The following is a 17,500-nucleotide window of genomic DNA, read 5'->3' as shown; positions in this document are numbered from 1 at the left end:
ATTTGTCTACCGCTTCGCAGCGCCGTCAAATTAAAATTGTCAATTAAACCATTCAGTGATTTATTAATTGTCTTCATTATTCAGGGATTTAGCCTTCCAGAAGAGGGGGAATAATGAGAGTAACTGATATATAGCTGACTCGTGCGTTGCCTTCTTTTCACATATTGTAGTTTATGGCGTTATCATACAGAAAAAAAGACGCCAATAAGACATGAAATAATTAAATAGCTTCAGAATGGATTCCACTGTGAGTCAGAGCGAATCAAAGTAAGGAGACAGTTTTAAATTTCATTCATTTTACCTTAATTGACGCGACACATATCTCGCTTGTCCGAAGAATTGGAATAATGTATGAATCAAATCTCTCTCTCTCTCTCTCTCTCTCTCTCTCTCTCTCTCTCTCGAGAGAGAGAGAGAGAGAGAGAGAGAGAGAGAGAGAGAGAGAGAGAGAGAGAGACGATATTTATTACTAGGTCAGCAACACAATAAAACGGAATATTCCATCTTTTTTTCACTTATTAGTACAAATGGTAACGATCTTTGGAAAGGTAGTTAATCCCTTGGAAAAGAAGCTAATTAGCTGAAATCTGCCATTTCTCAAAGAGAGAGAGAGAGAGAGAGAGAGAGAGAGAGATGCGTTACAGATACTTTCTCGGCACGATAAAGTTACAGATACATACAGACGCACGAAAAAACAAGGTTCAAAAGCCTGACACAGAGCCCCAGTTCAAGACTAACAACCATGAAACGTTACGTAACGACCTTGTTCCTTTGTAGGCAATTCCACTACCCTTCCGGAAATGCACAATAATATGCTAATAATACTTTAAAGCACGTTTGAATTATTGTTTTAACTCCTCGCTAATTTTAATAGACACAAATCAATCAAACAATCAATCTCATACTTACTTAGCGGGTAAAGACTCACACACACACACACACATACACACACACACACACACACAGAGGAGAGAGAGAGAGAGAGAGAGAGAGAGAGAGAGCATTTATGAAGATAACTTGGTATACGTGTTATCGTACAATGACCACACTTTATGACCAAAGGGAGGTTAGTTGGTATTTTTCCGGTGTGCAGTTGTGACTTCGTTATCGAGTCCGTAAGTATGTAAAAGGAAACTAAAGAGCTGACGGTGAGGACGGGAGAGAGAAAGAGTTTGACTGTGCAAATGCAGGGTTAACACATGGTATCTCTCTCTCTCTCTCTCTCTCTCTCTCTCTCTCATTAGAAACTTGGGTACAAATGTTGTACCTTTATTTCGAAGGTAAACCAAGAGTGCTTTTCCCCGAGCTAATGAGAGTTGGGGAAACCCAAAATTCTGCTGAAACGAAGATTTTTCTTTTCCAAGAATTTTGTTTCTGTCTGACTTTCTTCGCCTTTTTGTTTATTTTTTTGTTTTTTGTTTTTGTGAATGCGGTGCCTTTGGGTATGTATTTATGAGAGAGAGAGAGAGAGAGAGAGAGAGAGAGAAGAGAGAGAGAGAGAATTATACTCCATAAGCAGTCTGTGTAATCTCATTAAGGCCAACAAGTGAACAAACAAATATTGTTAAACAGTGTATAACTCTACCTAAGCTATGTATCCTCAGGATGAATAGCTGGTGATAAACAACGGATTTATTTTCGTGTATTTCAAATGTAATCCGGGAAAACGAAATCTGCAGTAATGGGAAATCCCACTGACTTTAATCATGGTGGAAAAATAAAGCAAAAGCCTTATTTATCTCAAAGGAAAGCTAAGAGTAATTTATAGTTTCATAATCAATGAAATATTATATTCTAACCCATAGCTTCACCAAAAGTAATTATAAACTCTGTTTTCGAAATAGCTTCAGTTTTAAGAACAAGTTCCGTCAGCGCTAACATCAAATTAGAATTAAATTTTTACTGTTATTTGAATGATGTTTTGGTTTTTGGCTGTTAAATACTTGATAAAAAATTTATATAATTCTAATTGTATTGTATATTTGGATTTGTGGGTTTCAAAAATCAATTTCCAGTAACGGAATGCAGCTGACATTTACCTCTGGAGTTTTCATTCTGATTAAAATAAAAAAAGCTGGTTTATTTTATAATGTTCCAGTATAATGAAGTTCAGTGATTACAGGGGAAGAACGAACCACTAAAATAGCAACTTGAAGAACTGCTATCTGCGTAATGATTCCTGACATATCTAGAGGAACTGATTGCATAAAAACAAGAGCACACACACACACACAACACACACACACACACACATATATATATATATGAATATATAATATAGATGAATAGATGAGAGATATAATATAGAGATATAGATATGGCAATCAGAGAGATAGAAATAGAATATGACAGAGAGATAGAGAGACTATATATATATATATATATATATCATATAGATATATATATATATAGATATATAATATATGCATATATATATATATATATATAATATATATATATATATATATATATATGATATATATATATATATATATATATATATATATATATAATATATATATATATATATATATATATATATTATATTATATATATATATATATATATATATATCTATATATATATATATACATCTTTACATCCTTATTTAGCAGATGAAACCTATTCATAAGGAACAAGGTCACAAGGATCATTGACTTGTAATTCAAGCTTCCAAAAGCATGGTGTTCATTGGGAAGATTCAAGTGGAGGTAAAGGGAAATATATAAAGAAGAGATCCCACTTATTGAAAAAGAAAGAAAAAATAAGTTAATAAACTGATATTTATCAAATGTGAGGAGAATAGTATTAAGGTAGTAATGCATCGGTATATTAGCTTGAACATTTGAGGATCCTGTTGCACGATATCCTCAGGGAGGCTGTTCCACAGCCTAGCAGTGTGAGGAATAAAGGACCTCTGGAACCGAGAATTTCGACAGCGAGGCACATTTACTGCATACTGATGCTGCTATCCAGCGAATCTGGTTGTTCTCTGAAGGAAAATAGGATCAAGAATCGATTGTGAATGTGAAAGATCTCTCTTGAACTACAACTTATGAAAAAGGGACAAACAAGAGACCATCCGTCGAAGGTCCAAGTCAAAACTGCTAATATTAGGAAACACAAACCTACCACCACGAATCACTCTGTCTAAAAGAGATAATCTCTGGCAGAAGCGGACATCACGCCAGTATCCTTGTAAAGGAAGAACAAACGACCTAAAACAGGTTGCAATGATTTTATCACTATTACAAATATATGAGGCCTTAGGAATAATACCTAACGTTCGTGCAGCGTTTGCTGAAACTTCTTTTAGATGTTCTGAAAAGTTATGTATATCCAAAATTGCACCTAGTATAGTTAAAGCTTCAGACTCATTCGGCAAAGTTCCATCCATCTGAAGGGGAGGATGGGGTGGGGATTCTGTATGAGATTTTGGAGTTCAGCCTCATACCTCACCGATTACACAATTTGCTGATCCGTTCCAAGTCCCGATTGAGACTGAAGGCAGCTTCATTTGCATAAGTGGAGACTTTACCACACCCACAAGAATTGCATCATCGGCATACTGAACACATTTCTTTTCTAGGCCAACAACCTTATCACTTGTATACACTGAAAATAACAGTGGGCTAAGAGCAATACTCTTTGGAACTCCAGACAAAATAGGTCTTGGTTCACTTAAGATCCCGTCCATAGCAACTCTCTCTTCTGCCCACCTGAAAGAAAATCTTAAAGTAATCCTAAAACATATCCACCTACTCCAAAATTCTGATATTTATAAATAAGTGCCTTGGAATTTACTAAATCGAAAGGAGCACTAAAATTTATTTGAATGGCTGCACTTAAAACCCCTACCAAATTTCACTTGAAAATGGCAATTCAAATCTAAAATAGTAAGGCAGGTACGTAACTGCTTCTTATACGCATGAGCATAATGACTATCAGCTAACAATCTTTTAGTTTCTACATACTTACAATATAGTAACTTAAAAATAAAGTTGTTCTGCAGCCTTGGAGAGCAGAGGGAAAATAGAGATTACCCTATGGTTACTGGAGCCTGCACATATGCCACTCTTTGGAACAGTCACTGTATTACTAAGCTTACGCTCATCTGCAAAGATACTACTTCGATATAAATATATATAGTTACGATCTACTTATCTTGGGAGACAATACACTAGAAACTTTCTTAATAATATATATATATATAGATTCTATATATATATATATATATATATATATATATATATATATATATATATATATATATATATATATAAGTCATATCACATTACCGTGATTCAATATACATATATCGAGCTACCAATGTCCTTTTAATATCTAATTCACTCTTACCTCGGAATTAAATTAATATTTTCATCCCATATAAGCTTAACCGAAGGGGAATTTTTTCTCGATAATAGATTTACCTGTACTTGGGCGCGAACGCAGGTACATTGAAATCCAGGAACGTCAGGGAAGCTATACCACCCCACCACCGCGAGAGGCTTAAAGGTTTATGCCGTCTTTCACCTCTAATACTTTCTCGCGCTGAAGTATTCGTTGGTTTGGAGACAACATCAACCGCCTTGACTCCGGTAGTGTAAGTAGCGCTTTTGACAACACGTAGCATTACATAAGTCATATCACATTACCAGTGATTCATATACATATATCGAGCTACAATGTCCTTTAATATCTAATTCACGCTACCTCAGAATTAAAATATTTTCATATATGCTTAACCGAAGGGGAATTTTTTCTCAATAATAGATTTACCTGTACTTGGGTTGCGAACGCAGGTACATTAAAATCCAGGAACGTCAGGGAAGCTATACCACCCCACCACCGCGAGAGGCTTAAAGGTTTATGCCGTCTTTCACCTCTAATACTTTCTCGCGCTGAAGTATTCGTTGTGGTTTGGAGACAATATCAACCCGCCTCGACTCCAGTAGTGTAAGTAGCGCTGTTTTTGACAACACGTAGCATTACATAAGTGATATCACATTTACCGTGATTCTATATATAATATATATATATATATCGAGCTACAATGTCCTTTAATATCTAAATCCCCTCCAAAACGTCCCACAAAATTTTTTTGGAAAGGAAGAATAATTGGCCAAGACAAAAAGAATATTGAACTATTAGAGAAATTTAAAGTAATTAATTCTAAACTACCCTACTTTTATGGCATTCCCAAAACTCACAAAGACAATATTCCATTCAGCCCCTATTGTTTCATGTGCTGGGGCCTTCAATTACAAAATTTCTAAATGGTTAGCTGGCCTCCTTTCCCCTTTTTTAGGCACTTTTTCTCCCAGTCATATTAAACATTCGGAAGATTTTTGTCACAGATTCAGAGAAGCACATATACCATTTCACAACATAAAACTTTTAAGCCTTCACGTAGATTCCCTATTCACAAAAGTGCCAGTACAGGACGGTCTCCACTTTTTGAGGGAAAAATTATCCCCCTATTCAGATCATTTCCCATTAGCGCTTGACAAAATAATAAAGTTAGTTGAATTACGTGCATCTAATAACGTATTTTCATTCGGGGAATAATTCTATAAGCAATAATTCATGTGTAGTATGGATTGTCCTTTAAGTCTTGTTTTAGCCAATCTGTACATGGAATACTTTGAAACTACAGTAATAAATGCAATAAAACCCAAAAACATGCTGTGGATGAGATATGTAGATGATATTCTACCATTTTGGGATAATAGGTGGGGCAATTTTAATGAATTCCTTTCAAAATTAAATGCATTAGTGCCCAGCATCAAATTTAAAGTTGAATGGGAAACAGACTACAAAATTCCTTTTCTTGACGTTTTAATAATCAGAGACACGACAGAATACAAATTTATCATATACAGTAAACCAACGTTCTCACTTTCATACATTCACTACTTGAGCTATTACGACATTGCTATCAAGATAGTTGTAGCCAGCAAGCTGTTCTTAAGAGCCTTACGAATTTGTTCCCCAGATTTCCTGGAAAAAGAATTTGAACTAATTCGTAAGCAACTTTCGTCTTTAAAGTATCCTCACCATATAATTGAGAAAGCAATTCACAAAGCAAACGTAATTTTCTACCGACCACTCAAGACAAGACCAGAGATACACCCAATAATAAAATAAAATTTTCACACCTGGACAGGCTTAGGACGGTGACTCAGACCCTCGGAAAATCTAACCCTTTTGCATTTACTTACCCAAACACCTTAGCAAAATCCCTGATTAACGTCCAACAAAAGATATCCCCCAAGTACACAGGCGTTTACGAAATCCCATGCCAGGAGTGTGACCAATTTTACATCGGATTTACAGGAAAATCACCTCCCCAGAGATTAATACAACACAAACGGTCAGTTAGGTAATAGAGATAGATATATATATAAGATTATAGATATAATTATAAGAATATAGAAGATATATAATTATATATATTTATTAGATAGCTATTATTTGGATCGGTATGGTATATAGAGATATAGTATATATATGATTATATATAATAATATATATATAATATATATATATATACTTAATTTGATAAATATATAGTATATATATATTAGTATATAGAGCATATATAATATAATATATTATATATGTATGTAATATATATATATATATATATTATATATATATATAGATACTATATATATATTTATATATAGAATATTACCTAACTGACCGTTTGTGTTGTATTAATCTCTGGGGAGGTGATTTTCCTGTAAATCCGATGTAAAAATTGGTCACTCCTGGCAATGGGATTTCGTAACGCTTGTGTACTTGGGGGATATCTTTTGTTGGACGTTAATCAGGGATTTTTGCTAAGGTGTTTGGGTAAGTAAATGCAAAAGGGTTAGATTTTCCGAGGGTCTGAGTCACCGTCCTAAGCCTGTCCAGGTGTGAAAATTTTATTTTATTGTTGGGTGTAATCTATATAATTATTATATATATATAATATATATATAATATATATATATATAATAAAATATATAATTACATTATATATATAATATATATTACAGTTACATATATATATAATATACCTATATATACATATATATATATATATTATATATATATATATATATATATATAGATCTATATATATAAATATATATACATATATTATACTAATACAATTAATTAAATAATACATTTATAATATATAAAATTATATAATTCTAATTATATATATATATATATATATATATATATATATATATAATAGATATGAACCCATAAAATCTATTATTAAATATATAAAAGTATAATATTATATATATATATAATATTAATTATAATATAAGTATATATATATCTATTACAACCATCAAATTAATATAGAATATTAATATATATATAATTATATATATATATATATATATATATATATATTATAGTATGTTTGTTTAGGTGAGGAAAGAGAAAAAACTCAAAGTAACGAAAGAGGGAATAAATGTTTTTTAGAGTAATGCAAACAAGTATATCATAAATGAACTTTTGTATCAGTGTATACTATAATCTTATCAAACAAGAACTTTTATTAGTAAATCTGTTTACACAGCAATTTAGGTTCTTTTTTCCTTGCTTACTTATCCACTTTGCTTCTTTCCCTGTGAGACTTGAAGAATCTGCTGAGAGTCCCTACATTCAATAACTCAAAACATTATATATATGTATGTATTTCTTAGAATAATACGTGTTAGGTACAACTTGAAAATGTGACACAGTATATGGAGTTAATTATCACAGTATTCCAGTTCAGAAACATCAGGGACAAATTACTACTTCGTGCCACAAATCGTTCCTGAACCGTTCGTGAAAATCTAGTTTTCCTCCGTTGGCCCAAGCAATGAATAGGGTACCCGGTGGTTAGTAGGCTGTTTTGGGTAACAACTGTTCGGGAAAAGGGACAAAGACCTGAGCAATCTGTCCTCCGTCCAATTGTACTCCATCATATGGTCACGATGAGGCAAACAGTATACTAAGAGGAAAATCGTGAAATTTTGTGACCTATAGTGGATTCACATCAACCGTGCATTTGATGTTTAGGCCAGTCTCTTACGACGCTCCTGATTGGCTGTTGATAAGCCAGTCACAGAGCTGGAAACTCTCAGTCTCTAGACATAGTTCACATAGGCAGGATGTATGTTCCACCTCTCCTGAGGGATAATTTTGAAAACGTATCACTCAGGAAAGGTGGAACATAGATCCTACCCATGTGAACTCCCGAGAAAGACTGAGAGTTTCCAGCCCTGTGACTGGCTTATCAACAGCCAATCAGGAGCGTCGTAAGGAAGGGGCCTAGACATCAAATGCACGGTTGATATGAATCTACTATGGCTATTGCCTTTGCACTTTTGTTATTTAACACTTAGCGTATCGTATAATAACCTTTCTTTCATGTTTCTTGATCGAAACTTGATCTGCATTTTAACTCTTTTCATTACAGGCAAATTTTTATTTAATAACTTCCCATTTTCAGCATTTCTCAATTTTTTTATCTATATTCCAAAAATATAATTATATTCCATTAATTTACATTATTTTGATAATTCTGTTAATACAAAAATATAAATAAAAACTTAAATAACATTTTGCTACAAAACCAGTATAAATGAAAATCAAGACATATAGTTTAAAAATTATATTCCATTAATTTACATTATTTGGATAATTCTGTTAATACAAAAATATAAATAAAAACTTAAATAACATTTTGCTACAAAACCAGTATAAATGAAAATCAAGACATATAGTTTAAAAATTATTTAGTTACATACTTGGAAATATTCCTTTGTAAAACTACATTTAATATACATCTTTTGTGATTCTCATTTATTTTTCAAAAAAACAATCATATTTTGGCAGCTATTGTTGTGTTTATAACACATCCACAAACAATACAAATAGCCGGTGATCAACAAAATGGTAGTGTTTTTATCAACAATTGATTTTGCTCCTATATCACAGAATAATAGTTTCAAAAAACAATAATCATTTAGTTTACAGAATTTCCTAAGAACAGAATTAAACCATTTTACTACACTTTTCTTTTCTTTACAGAAGTAAAAAATATGCATTGGTACTCGTTTGTTTTGTTGCTAGTGACTCATGAATATACCTAAACACAAATTTCCTTTCCTCCACTTTAATTAATGTACTATTAACATTTCCCCACAAATTTTCCTTTAAGTGTGGGATAATATTATTTTCTACCACTGAGGCTTCTTTCCTCCAAATGATTTAATACATTCCTCTGTTATTTATATATGGAAAGAATTTGTTGTGATATGCTTTCCTAATATCATCTACTGCCAAAGAATAGTATTCAGGGGTAAAATATGCTATTTCTGATAAATGATCTAATTATAACATACCATTCAGTCTTACAGAACAATATTACCTGGTTAACCCGTTACAGTTTATTAGACTTTTTAAACAAGTTACATTGATCTTGCCTTTTCTTCAATACTTATTTTTCCTAAAACTGCTAACTTTGACCAGTTCAGGGTACTACGTTTTATAGGTCGATACATACCACACCATATATACTTGAAAATAATTGTATTCACCTTTTGAGCTTGATTTTTACTTAACGGAAGTGTGTGAGCTACATGTCACAGTTTGGACAATATCAAATAGTTGATTATTAGTGATTTCTGGTAAAGTGTTAAATACCTTTTACACATGTTAACTGCCTTTTCAATTTTTTCTCTATATCTGACCAATTTATTTCACAAGTTTCCGCATACGAATTGCTGAAGTAAATGCCCAAAATTTTAGCACAGTCCACAACTTTGAAACAAGTTAACTTCCAGTCTCTTCTGCCTGACCATTCACTAATTCCTAGGATGACCGAGTTTTCTTTATTTGATAATGAGCCAGTTGCTGCTTCAAATTTCGTTATTTCATAGTGAATCTCTATTAATGCATCATCGTCTGCAAAAATTACTGTTGTATCATCAACAAATCACAGTATTTTAATTTTGTCATTTTTTGGTAATGTAGGAGGTACAATTTTTTTTATTAGTTTTTAATGCTAGGTACAATGGTTCTTGGAAAATGACATACAGTAACATTGATAGTGGACAGCCTTGGTGGACAGCCTTGTCTAACCGACCTTCTTAAAGGTGTTTGTAAATAGTCCATTCGCACATATCATACTTTTACATTCTGTATATAATATTTTTAACCATAAAATAAATTTCGCTGAAAATAAAAACTTTTCCATAATTCTAAAAAGGAATGGCAAGTTCACCCAGTCCAAAGCAAACAAATTAATTTTCATCACAATTATTTAGAAAATTTTCATATACACACTGATTCCGGGACTTCAAGATCACTTTATTACCTCTCATTTCTTGAACACCAATCAAATCTTCAATATAAAGTCTCAGCTTTTCAAAAATTACATCATCAACATCATCGAAGTTCGGTTTACCCGAAGATATTAAACCAACGGAGTCTTTTCTCCTAATGGGTGGAGTATAAAATGAAGCCATTTTCACTTCGTCCGAACGCTCTAGACGTCACTTCTATTACGTCATAGCCATAGCCTGAGGCATATGGCCTGCCCGGCCAGGCCGACCCAGGAGAGTGTTTGAAAATTTCTTCTCCAATCTACATTAATTTCGCTGTCTACAAGAAATGTTCACACTCTATGCTATCCTTGATACTTTAAAGGCTTCATGACATTACCTTAGACATTCATATTGTCCTCGTTCATAGATATAATCGAGAAAAATAGGAGCTTGTGAAATGTCGGCGTTTGTTTACTCTGCTCATCTTCTTCCTTCCTTCTCTGTATTAAAGTTATACGTTATCCTCCCTCACATTATATAATTTCCTTCCACTAAAAGAAATACTAGAATTGCGTTTTAATCTGCTGCAATGCTTCTCCACTGATATTTTGGTGAAAGAGAGACAATTAAACAGTGTAAAGAAAAAAAACCACTATTTTGTTTAAAAGAGGAGGCATGTGTGGACTAGAGATTCAATAAAGGAACATAATATGTGATCACAATTGCGGCATAAAACGCCTCCGCTCCCAAGGTGTAAAGGGCCTCGTTGTCTCTTAGCGCCGTTATTGACCTTAAAGCAGAAGGAGGGGATAAGTTATTACACCGAATAGAAGACAATTACCTTCTCTCTGTTGCTGTTAACGTTCCTGAAATGATAAATTATTAGACCTACTTATAAGGAAAACTTATTTACATTTTAGGTAGAGTGTTATAGAATTTCGTTTTAGAAGGAACATTTTCTTTGTAAAATAGGCATCCTTTCTTCTAATCATTTTATTAGGAAATCAAACAAATGTCAAAAACTGTATTTTTCCAAAGAACGGCATTTTGAAAATGAATGAAATTTAAAAAAAAAAATATTTCTCTATTGGAAAGAAAGGAGTTCCATGACGCGGCTAAATTTTGGAAAATATTTGTTTTCGCCTTAAAGGAAACTGAAGGTAAAATACTATAACGTTTGAACTACGTACCAGGTTGTTAGTCGATTTTAATGAACCATAGGCATGGCGTACAGGGCTAAGAAATACTTCTGAAATCAGGAGGTAACTTGTAATGGAAGCACCTCATTAGGCAAAATAGTTCAAGGGTTATATTCCTTTGAAATATTTCATAATCTGAAAGCAGAAACCCCCAAGAGCTTTGGTTCATTTGTTTGAAAATTGCTACAAAAAAGTTCTGCATTTGTTGAATAAACATGTATAATAAGATTTAATAGGCCTATTTCTAGAGAGAAACAGGTAAAAAATTTAAGGTGACCCCATGACAGCCTGGTTTTCTGCTTCGAGTGTAAACAGTAAGCGAAAACAACACTATAATACCTAGTTAAAATGCTTTAATATCAGTTACTGTGAAAGTAAAGATGCTAATCGAGGACACAAGTGTAGTGTATGTTCTTTTCTGTTCCCCGTTCAGGTAACTCGGTTACTCTTAGTAACCCCTGCTGTTGGTGTTCATGATGTAGACGGTCATCTTCAGAACGATCGCTTTATAGAAGTACCACTTATTCGTTCTAGGAGACTAACTGGTCTCTCTTCATAATCTAGATCTAGTTTCCTTGTTCTGCAAACATTTACGCTTGGTTTCTGTTGATATTTTTCTTTTCCATTTCTGGCTGGTAAGGAGAATCTGCACAGTTTCTCGAAAGCCTTCGGTATAGTTTTATTTTTGAAAATAAATTTATACAGTTTCATAAATGTGGATTTGTCTCCTCCTTTTAAGACTCAGGTTACTACGATTATTTTTGTTAAATAATTAGTATTGAGACTAGAGGGTTTTTTTTATCGAAACACTCATCTTATATCTGCCAAAAGCTCTACTTCGCTGAACGATAATTTGGCGAGAAATTGTCATCCAGGTGTTGTAACAGTAAAGAATTCTTATTCTTTCTTATGGTTATTTTGATGATGCCTTCAACTACTCATCTCTGCTATGTATATTTATGCGTTTTATTCATCTAAAACTCTCATAATTTATTGTGCATATGACAGCTTTCCTAAAACATTACTGCTTTAAATAACATAGTCTCAAGATTTTCTTTATTTCTCAGGAAAATTAAAAATTAATGATAGGGTAAGGGTCTGCATTACAAGAGCAATGATATCGACGAGAGAGAGAGAGAGAGAGAGAGAGAGAGAGAGAGAGAGAGCATCATTCAGGAATGAAACGGCCAACTATTTATGACTTATTAATTTTTACTCTAACCATGCTAGATAAGTTAAGATGTCAACATTTTCCAGTATGTATCTCAGAGCTCTTAGAATTTGTAGTCCTGAATTCTTGGAAGTTGAGTTTAAAACTATCGATAAAATAGGAGATTCATTATGTTACCCTCTATATTTTTGGGAAATTTGTAAAAATAAAGTATAAAAGACATATTACCATTCAACCAGTATCAACAAAGTATTTAAGAATATTCCCAGTGTACCATTTCACCCTAATATCATTCCTACTGGACCCATTTTAAAAACTATTGATATTAACTTAGTATTTTAATATAATAATATTTTGAGGAATAAACTAATTAAAGATAGACTGCCTAATTTAAACAATATTATACACTGTATGCAATGCAGACAGTAATAAGATTTATATAGGTCAAACTTCTAAATGTATTAAAATGAGATACTCGCAGCACAAATATGCCATTTCAAGAGGCTTAACGAATAATGGTATTGTGGATCATTGGCTTAAGACATGCCTTACCATTAACTGGAATAAGGCATCGATAATCCATACGATCAATGCGGAATATAAATTCCACCCTAGATTAGCTCTTGATCCTCTTTCAATGTCTTTTTTGCTCAAAGAACATTCTGCTAATATTAAAAAAGACTGTAAGCCCGCCTTCCCTTTGTATAAATAAGTCTGACAAACTCTCCTTGATTCAGTGTGAACTTGAGAATGTAGAAATATACTACGAAAGTACTTGTTCCATGTGCCAGTTTCACCAACTGTCTGCCGTGGATTTAAGGTTGTTCTCAAGGACGTGTTCCTTTGTGCTACATTGGATGAAATATATATATATATATATATATATATATATATATATATATATATATATATATATATATATATATATATATATATATATATATATATATATATATATGATATATATATATATATATATATATATATATATATATATATATATATATATATAAGTCTATAACATTACCGTGATTCATATACTAGGACTGGTATTGAGAGGTCGCTGGTTCGCGACTGTCGAATGCCAATTCTATTATCGCTTAATAAATTCCCCCTCGGTTAAGCATATATGAAAATATATTAATTCCGAGGTAGAGCGAATTAGATATTAAAGGACATTTGTAGTTCGATATATATATATATATATATATATATATATATATATATATATATATATATATATATATATATATATATATATATATATATATATATATATATATATATATATATATATATATATATATATATATATATTATATATATATATATATATATATATATATACATACAGGTAGGCGTCCAGGGAAAGGCATTTGATATAATTGAAGGTTTATTGCTAATGCCGACGTTTCACAACTACATTGTTGCATCTTCAAGGCTGAGATACAGCGAGTTGGCTCTTAATAATTTATCATAAAACATTTATCATAATATTTAACTAAAATCACAACAGTATTATCTTATATAAGATGTTAACTCATTTTAAATATATACAAAAAACACCATTGACACGAAAAGAAGGAAACTGTTGAAACAAGGAGAGAGAAAAAACAAATAATAATAATAATAATAATAATAATAATAATAATAATAATAATAATAATAATAATAATAATAATAAACAACAAGGCACACACAAACAATAAGGCAACAAGGAAAATAGGGCCATTAAGCAAAGAACAGTTGAGTAGATGATGTTTGGGTGTTTAATGATGGGACAGTTAATTTTATCATCATGGACTGTAAGGTTGTTGAGTCATTATTTTTCTGCGTTTGTCCTATTATTTGAAATCTTTGTTGGATGTTTTGCATAATTTGGAATGGTTCCTTATGTTGGATTGTTCTGGGTTGGACAATCTGCTTCCGGTTCTAAAACTAACTCCTCTATGGGCGTCTATTCGTACCCTAAGTACCCTTATAAAAAACGTTGGATTTAACAACTAACTTTGTCCTTGAGCTTGAAGTAGGACCCGATGGTGCAAGGATTTTTTGGGATTAATTTTAGATTCAAGGCAGGCAATTCTCTCTTAAGTAAATTTAGACATTTTTTCCTAAAACAGTCATCATATATGTAAGGGAACGTTGCAAACATTTTCTTTTATTGAACGGTATTGATAGCAGTGGGCACTTCCATTTTCTTATTTCAAGAACTTCGTTAAGGCTGAAGAAGACCCTTTAAGGGAGTTTAATTTAAAATTGAAATGACAAAAGCTATAGAAATTCGTACCAAAACCTGTAAAAGTATCTTTTCTATAAATCCCTGTATAAAACCCCTGCCCATTTCTAGAAGCAATAACATCTTGGAGCGGTAATTTATTATTAAATTCTTTCTCCAGGGTAAACTTCATGTTCGGGTGTTGGGTATTAACATAAACTAAAAAGGAGTCGGCATTAAAATCACTCTTGAAAAGAGCAAACGTGTCATCGACGTAACGTTTATAAAACAAAGGGTAGAAAGGAAGCGGGCAATTCAGCGCCTGCTCTTCCAGAGATCTCATAAAGATATAGGCCGAACACCGACCTAAAGGGGAACCCATTGTCATCCCCTCCATCTGTCTATAAACAATATTATTAAGAATAAAGGCCGTGTCCAGCACGGCCATTTCAAAAAATTGCTTAAATAACGTCCTGTTAAAATTATGAAATAAAACATCATCACTAGCAAGCAACTTATTTAAAATTATCTCGATGGTCTCTCGTAACTATCGATTTTTAATCCTGACTCAGTCTCTTCTCGTGACGTCTGAATCCTCTCAGGAAATATCGACTAAGATCCAATCTTTAGTCTGAGACTGTGATATTTGATTTCTTCGTTAAGTTATTGGATTCTTCAGATGGAGTAAATGGTTTGATCCCACTAATACTGGATTTGTTTATGGAGGGTAGGAGAGAGGAAGCGATTACCGAGAGTTATGGAGATAGACTGAATTATTTTCTCTCTCCCTCTCTCTCATTTCAGTTTTGAGCTCTGGTACTGAGCATATCTTTCTACAGTAGAATCCTTTACTCTGTCAGTATAAAATTTACTTGTGAGAGTATGGTCCATGTAAGGCTCTCTCTCTCTCTCTCTCTTCTCTCTCTCTCTCTCTCTCTCTCTCTCTTTGATATAATGCAGCCAACAACATCCCTATAACTTTATTTTCATAATGACACCATTGCAGTGTCAATACGTGTGCATACTAGACCTAAGATAATGCATTTTGTGGCTGGATTTGGTCATCATGCATCCCTCTAATTCATTTTCATCTACGTTGTTGAGATGCTACATTATCGTATCGCCCAAATCAATGACAATGTGTTCCTGTAAGTCCTGTTGCTGTCGATGGTTCTCACTTCAAGAGAGACTGCACCTTTGACTTTGATGGTCTGACTTAGACATTACTGTTTACATGAATCTATCCAGCCATAGAAAAAACAAATGGTAGCAATTTATCATCCTGCTTCCTCAACACAACGAAGCGGCCTTCATCTAAAGGCAAGACTTGATCTTTCAAATAAGGAACCAGAAGCGTTCAATGAAAAAATCTAAGAAAATCCATCACAGACGAATGCCTCGTTTCATGCAATTATGTATAATTTTCCCAATACATATTTCTCTATGTATTTTATTATTCTTTTAGGTTCATTATTTGTTAAGTACGGAGCTGTCACTATTCTTGTCTATCCAGAGAGAGAGAGAGAGAGAGAGAGAGAGAGAGAGAGAGAGAGAGAGAGCTGTGCAACATTTCACAAAGATAATCAACATTATGGTTTTACACAATCCAGCAGGAAATCAATATTTCACATTAGAGGAGCTCTGAATTACCCTCTTTTTGTTAAATAAGGCCTGTATTTATTTGGGAGGATGGAATCAGACATCCTTGTTTTCCTTAGTGCGACGCTAATAAGAGAGAGAGAGAGAGAGAGAGAGAGAGAGAGAGAGAGAGAGAGAGAGAGATTTAAATGTAAGTCTACATATTTTAGATTATGACAATTTACAATTGGTGGCATATCATCTTTGATCTTCAGACAAATCAGTGTAGTGGTTTATACTCTACCAAAATAACACAAAGTCCTGGGAAATAAATTGAAACATATGACCTCTTTAGCCAGATAATCGGAGGAATAATTTTTCCCGAATGAAATTACTTATGGCGGTACATAGGGGAAGGAACGAGTATTAATGAAGACCTACTGCATTACCATTTTTGAGATTCGAGACTGATGCTACACAGCAACTAATAAGTTTAATGAAGCAGAAGTGGAAAAAAATAAATATTATGATAAAATTAGTGAAAATTAGTTTACAAATAAAGCCTATAAACTGTTAGACGTAACTTTGACCCGAAGAGGATGAAGTGCAAAGGATTTATATCGATTAATGTTAGAGATTATTGGTCTCCAAGAGAAAGAGAGAGAGAGAGAGAAACTCCATATACAAAATCGTCCGAAACAGTTGATTACTACATATAATCGTTTTAGTCAACAAATGACCTATTAAAATGGCATATCCTTTCAGTTTCTCCCCTCGACTCAAAATCAAAGCTGTGTTGACAAAAACTTTAAAAAACCTTTCGGTGTTTACGCGAATTTAGGGCTTAATGAACGAAGTCTCGGTGCACTGACAGGTATATTTTATGGAAAAAGTAATAAAAATAAAAACGGGATAAGTGACATTATAAACGTGTCAAATCCGATTTAATTCCAATACCCGTTCACGTAAGAGTAGTTTGAAACCATTACGAACCAGTCAAAGT

The sequence above is a fragment of the Macrobrachium nipponense genome, chromosome 37, assembly GCF_015104395.2.
Source record: "Macrobrachium nipponense isolate FS-2020 chromosome 37, ASM1510439v2, whole genome shotgun sequence".
Taxonomy (NCBI): domain Eukaryota; kingdom Metazoa; phylum Arthropoda; class Malacostraca; order Decapoda; family Palaemonidae; genus Macrobrachium; species Macrobrachium nipponense.
Note: the sequence above shows the minus strand (reverse complement) of the source record.